This window comes from Choloepus didactylus, chromosome 21, assembly GCF_015220235.1.
Source record: "Choloepus didactylus isolate mChoDid1 chromosome 21, mChoDid1.pri, whole genome shotgun sequence".
NCBI classification, from domain to species: domain Eukaryota; kingdom Metazoa; phylum Chordata; class Mammalia; order Pilosa; family Megalonychidae; genus Choloepus; species Choloepus didactylus.
Window position 1 is genome coordinate 8,026,939 of NC_051327.1, and position 6,682 is coordinate 8,033,620.

Genomic DNA, 6,682 nt, shown 5'->3' on the forward strand with positions numbered 1-6,682 from the left:
TCCAAAGTCTGGTCCTCTTTGTTGATGGTTTCTGGATTTTTATCTTGTTCCTTTGGATGGACCATCCTTTCCCATTTCTTTGTTTGTCTTATAATCTTTTGTTGCTCACTATACATCTTAATATTTTAAAGTGTTTACTCTGGGATTCAGTCCCTGAGCTGTTTGTTAAGTCTGTGTCCAGCTAGAGATATGAGAGATTTCCTTGGGTTCCAGGAGCTAACAAAAACAAACCAAAGCAAAAAGTACCTTTCACAGCCTTTGCAAATTGCCTCTGCTTTGGCTCTCCTTCAGCGCTTAACCCTCCTATCAAGGAGATCAGCAGGAGGCAGATGTGAAGTGCAGGGTCTTCTTTGTCTTACCTGAGTCTGTGTGGAGTTGCTTCTTGCCCTGGGCTTGGACTTGCTTGTGGCATTAGGAATTCCCAGTGTACAGAAATCTGAGTGCCCCCTCTTCTCCCTTTGAGATAGGCATTCTACCCCTCCTGGGTGCTCTATTGTAAGACATAATGCAAGTAGTCCCTTGCCCCAGGTCACCTCAGTTTAATTATTCCTTTCACTGCTTTAGCTTTCTGCAAAGTACCTCTCCTTAAGGGCAAATTCTCCTAGGGGGAGCCTGAGACAAGTTTCCACCAGAGATTGGCACTGACATACAGGCAACCCAGTATGTGCTCATGGGTTGCTCTGTTCTCTCTGGATCAGGGCCAGGTTCCCAAAGGGGAAGTGCAGGCTGGCTCCAAACCTCACTGGAGAAGAGATGGGGTAGGGGCTAGCAAGGGCTTCAGGAGCTTCACAGACAGGTTTTCAAGCAGCTTTTTTTTTTGATTTGCCACTTGACCAGTTACTGCAACCCTTTGACTGTTTTCCAGAGTTTTGAGAGAAATAGCATTGCCAGTTTTTGGTAGCTCATAGATTCGGGGTGGGAGGGTCGGCACACTGGAGCATCTTATGCCACCATTTTGGTTGAGTGGACTGGGAAGGATAATCAGAGGTGGGAGAGTGGGGGATTCCATATGGAACTTGGACAAGGTTCAGTTTCAGTGTGAGTGTGAGTGGGGATGGAGTCAGGAAACAGAGAGGTCAGAGTGTTTTGTGGATCATCCACCTGGATAATGACAGAAGTGAAGCTAGAGAGAGGGGAGTCTGGGGCTGAAGTCCCAGTGAAGTGAAATGACAGCAATGTTGGTGTGGAAAGCTGGAAAGACATCAAGAGAGAAATGGGAATATTTCATGAAGTAAGCTATTAAAACACTAGGGTGTTCATGAACTTGGCTATTCACAAAATAAACATTAGGAACTTTTGAACAAGAAATTCCACTCCTAGGAGTTTATCCTTCATAAATAAATCAGGCAAATAGACAGTGGGTCAGGATACAAGCTAAATGTCTGACAATGTGGAATCAGGTCAATAAATTGTAGCACATCCATTCCATGATTTGCCATATTATCCATTAAAATTATACTTTAACAATCTGTTGACATTTTTGTGATCATTTGGTGATACTTGAATAACATTTATAGTATTAAATTTTCCCTCATAATAGTGTATATATATTTATACATAGTAAAAACATTTGCGCAAAGTAAATACCAGAATGTGGTCAGTGGTTTTCTCTAGTTAGGTAGTTAAAATATGGATTATAGGTAATTGTTTTATGCTTTTGGCTCATCTGCACTTCTACTTTTTATATCATGAACATGTATTATTTGTGTAATTAAAAAATCAAAATATAAAATAAGGCTATTTCACTTCCAGTGAACAAAAAGGTTTGGATGCCTCCCTGTTGTAGCCAGATTAAAGCCCTAGTTTGACTTAGCCTTTGTTGAGCCTTTGAGGTTCTTTTTCCAACTTTGTCTCATGCAATGTGCCCACAGTATCCCAGTCCTGAATCTTACAGCTTTCCTCAATATTTCTGAACTTGGCTTATGTTTTTCTGCTCCTTTTACTGTCTGCCCAGCCCTGTTCCCAGCTACTCCCCCACCCCCACTTGCCAGGTGAATTCTTTCTCTTCTTTAACAGACCAGGTCAAATCCCAATTTCTCCAACAAACTGCCTTCTATTTGCCCAGTCTGAAATCCTCCCACTCCTAGGATTTCCCAGAATTCAGTTCTTGAAATTGTTTTATATCATTTATCACAACTTGCTTTGAAGTGGTTATTTTTATCTTTTACTCCCATTTGATTGTGAATTCCTGGAGGGCAAGAACAGTGTATCTTTTATATTTGAATCTAAAACTATCAGAGCATAATGCATTCAATTTGTTGGGTGTGCAAATGATTTTAGATGCATGAAAATATGAAACAAAGCTATTATCTTTACCATCTCATGTCTCACATATTAGTCAGCTGAATATATTTATCAGTGTTTATAACAGTTTTTAAACCATTTCTTGAACAATGATGATTTAATTAAATGTTTCCCATTTTTCAACTTTTGTTATGTTTGAATGTTTCCTTTGTTGTACAGGTGTATTCTTTCTGTGATAATTGCCATGGTGATGGATCACCATACACCCCTTCCAGAGTTTTAATTGGTTGTGTTACCTCTGTAATGGAAGGTGCTGGCTACATTGATCACACAAGTTACTTCTCTCTAGAGGTTATGTGTAATGGTATGATTTACACTTTTTATTTAAAATTAGGTTTTGCTTGTTTTTAAAAATGTTATAGCTTGGATTTAGATGTACTTACAGGAATCAGAGAGTCAAATTTGGAACATGCTTAATTTGTTGAGAGGGTTTTAGTGCTAGAACTACTTCTCCATTGTACTTACTTCCAATCCATGGGGCTCTTGAATGTTTGAGCTGGGCCTTTGTTGTTAAAGACGGTGTAAAGCATAAGGTCAGATATGTAATGTTTTTAAAAACATATGCTATAATTTTTGTATGTTCCTTTATCAAATACAACCATTAATATCTGTGTAATTTCTCTGTTCATACAGGTATTGAATTTCTAATATAACTAGAAATATTACCATTATACAGAGTACTATTACTTTTAAAATGAGGTTTGAAGTTAGCATTGTACCTTTCAGTGTGTGTGCATGTGTGTGCACTGTTGAATGCTATTTGTAATTAACAGATATAACAGTTTGTTTTTTTTATCCCTAAAGCAATGGTGTGTTCATTTGCCTATGCTATTTGTGTTGAATTCAGCAACTGTTATTGAGGTACCTGCTATGCTCATGATAGAGTGTTGGATATTAGAGAGACCAAGATGGGTAAGACTTGATCAAGCCCTGCCTGCAAAGAGCTAACAGATGGTTTTATTGTTGGCTCTTTCAAATAGTCATATAATATGGTAAGAACAGCCTTGCTGGGCAGAGCAGAGAGAATGATTGATGGCTATGGGGAGAACTGGGGAAGGCTGAGTCAATGAAGTGCTCTCTGAGCTGGATCCCATCCCCCAGCTACCCCTGCAGGGCTGAATTTTGAAAGAGGGATAGAAGCAAAAACATGGTGTCTGTTGTAGACCAATCAACTGCCGTTTAACTTGGGACAAAAGGAAGTTAGCTCAGCCCCACCAGGCATCTTGTTGTTTTACTTTTTGTGGATGTAAAGGCCAGGACTTGAACTTAGTTGCCAACCCTGGTGTCCTCCAAAATGACATTGCCAGGTGGCCAGCTGGGATTTTAAGACCTATTTAGTCAGCAATCCCCAATTCTGGGAGAAGAGGCCCCAGTGATTGCTTGGCTCCAAAGGAATCTCTCAGTTCCTATAACCACATCAACAGGAAGTGGTAGCCCTCGCTAAGAGAATTCTCATGATGGGAGAGACTTGACTATGTTTGTAATGGTGAGGGATTGATTGAAGGTGCAGAAATGGTCAGGAATGAGTGACGGAAGGAGATTTTTTTTCTTAAATGACACATTTATTCAGTGTCATATCGTACTATTACATTTGGCAATCAACAGCACAGGTGCAAAAAAAAAATTTACATTAAAACCCTTTGTTGGAATGCTTTCCACTTTCCACAGAACAGAAACTAAAATAACCTGTTACACAATTAGCCACAAATGCAGTCCTGTTTTTTTGCCCATACACATGAGTATTGTCTAAAACATGTCTTCTTTTTTTATTATTGTTATTCATTTTATTGAGATATATTCACATACCATGCAGTCATACAAAACATATCATACATTTGATTGTTCACAGTACCATTACATAGTTGTACATTCATCACCAAAATCAATCCCCGACACCCTCATTTCCACACACACAAAAATATCCAGAATAATAATTAAAGTGAAAAGGAGCAACTAAAATAAAAAAGAACACTGGGCACCCTTGTCTGTTTCCTTCCCCCACCTTTCCACTCATCCATCCACAACTTAGACAAACAGGAGTGTGATCCCTATGGTCCCCCAATCCCCCTGTCCCCCCTCATAAGCCACATTTTTATACAATTGTCTTCAAGATTCATGGGTTCTGGGTTGTAGTTTGATAGTTTCAAGTATCCACCACTAGCTACCCCAATTCATTAGAACCTAAAAAGGGTTGTCTATATTGTGCATAAGAGTGCCCACCAGAGTGACCTCTCGGCTCCTTTTGGAATCTCTCTGCTACTGAAGCTTATTTCATTTCCTTTCACATCCTCCTTTTGGTCAAGAAGATGTTCTCCATCCCACGATGCCAGGTCTACATTCCTCCCTGGGAGTCATATTCCACGTTGCCAGGGAGATTCACTACTTCCATCCTTGCAAATTTCCATTCATGTTCCTCTATTCAGTTTTTCCAATTATATGCCCAATAACAGACTTGCAGGACCATATGGCAATCCCATGCTTATTTTCCTTTGGAACCACCACATTACCCTCCATATGGGCTGCATCATTCTGCTTCCCCACCAACGGTGATTAGATACATCCCTTTCTCCACATTTTCTCCAGTACTTGTATCCCTCTGTTTATTTTTTAGATGGTTTTATTCACACACCATACATTCCACCCTAAGTAAACAATGAATGGTTCCTTGTATAATCACAGAGTTATGCATTCACCACCACTATCTATATGAGGACATTTCCATTTCTTCCACAAAGAAAAAGGAAGAAAAAAAAAAAAAAAAAAGGAAAAAAAAGGAAAAAAAAGACAACTAAAAAGCAACCAAACAAAAAATAAAATTAAAATACACTAAAAAAATCAGACAACCACACCAATGCCAAGAATCCCACACCTCTCACTTATATCCCCCTCTTATGGACATTTAGCTTTGATATATTGCCTTTTCTTGAAATACGGCCATTTTCCAGTATTCTGAGCACAGCCATCTCCAAAAGCCTCTGTTTTTATTTATTTATTTATTATGTTTTTCTGTCAGTCCCTCCTCTTTTCTGCTGGGAGAGACCTAAAGTTTCCTTTCCTGCTAGCTCTGGGTTTATCTGTATTTGTAGCTTATATTCAGTAGTCCAAATTTGCTAATTAAAACTGCAGTTGGAGCTTGGTTGAGTTACTTTCCCTTGCTCCAGGTAGCCTACTTCTTTTTTCAACAGGAAGGTGTTTCAGCTCAGTCTGCCATGTTGTTGGGGGAAGAGGTGCCAGCTCAACAGTTTGGGGAGATTTACTTTCAGTTCTATGCTGTGATCTCAGCCATTCCACCTTCCCAGGCTGGTGTACATTGTGTGTCCAATTACAGGTGTCCTCCAACAGTTGTTTTGGACTATATGCTAGTTGTTCTTGGATATTTACTAGTTGCTCTAGAGGACTACCTAAATTCCACACATCTCTATGCTGCCACCCTGTCCTGCCTCCCTGTGTTTGTTTTCTATGCTAGCAGGGCATTTTCTTGAAGATTATGAGCAAACTCAAGCATGAAGTAATAACCACTGCATTTATTGAAGTCTTTTTATTTATCAGGCCCCATGCTCTACACTATTTGTAGCATCTCAGTAATCAAAACCCATGTTTCTCTTAAATAACTTCTTGCAAGGCCCATCCCTGGTATGTTGAGCCCTATATGAAGCCTATGTCTGGACTGTGCCAGACTACACAGTAAACTCTGAACCAGTAAAATCTGCTGTTTATGACAGTAAGATTGTCATGGCAGCAGGATAAAACATCCTGAGCCTCTGGGCCACTTTGGGGCTGAAGCAATGAGTGTCATTAGCTACCAGGGAGCTGGGTAGTCTCCTTGAGGCCCACATCTTCCTTCTACCTTTGACTCTGCACTTGGGCTGTACTCCTTCAGCCACTACTCCTAGATTTGAACTTATATTTTGTCTTCAAAATCCATTCTCCCTCAGGCCTTCCTCCCAGTTATCTGATTAGAGAAGTCCCTAATAAGCTAATAAGCTAATTGGTGAGTGATTGATTATAAGGCTGCAGAAAGACTCCATTTTAGTAGGTTATGGGACCAAATGTCTGAATGCAGTGGAGGAAGGTCAGTCAGTATGAAAGGTTAACATGAGAATTTAGGGATTCCTGTTTGCATCTGCATGTGTGCTTTGCCTATGCCCTATCTGAGTGTTCACTATCATTCTGTAATGCACATTGCAGAGATATCAGAGAGGTAGATGTTGGTCTGAGTCATACCTTTGAGTTGAAACCTTTTAACAAGCTAAGGGTATACACAGTGGGAAGTAGCTGGTGGGAAGGCAACCAAGGACAGAGATATCCAGTGTAGGTTAGAGGGATTGGGGAGAACACACAGTCCTCCAATCTCTCCTGTCCTGCTACTTTCCTCATG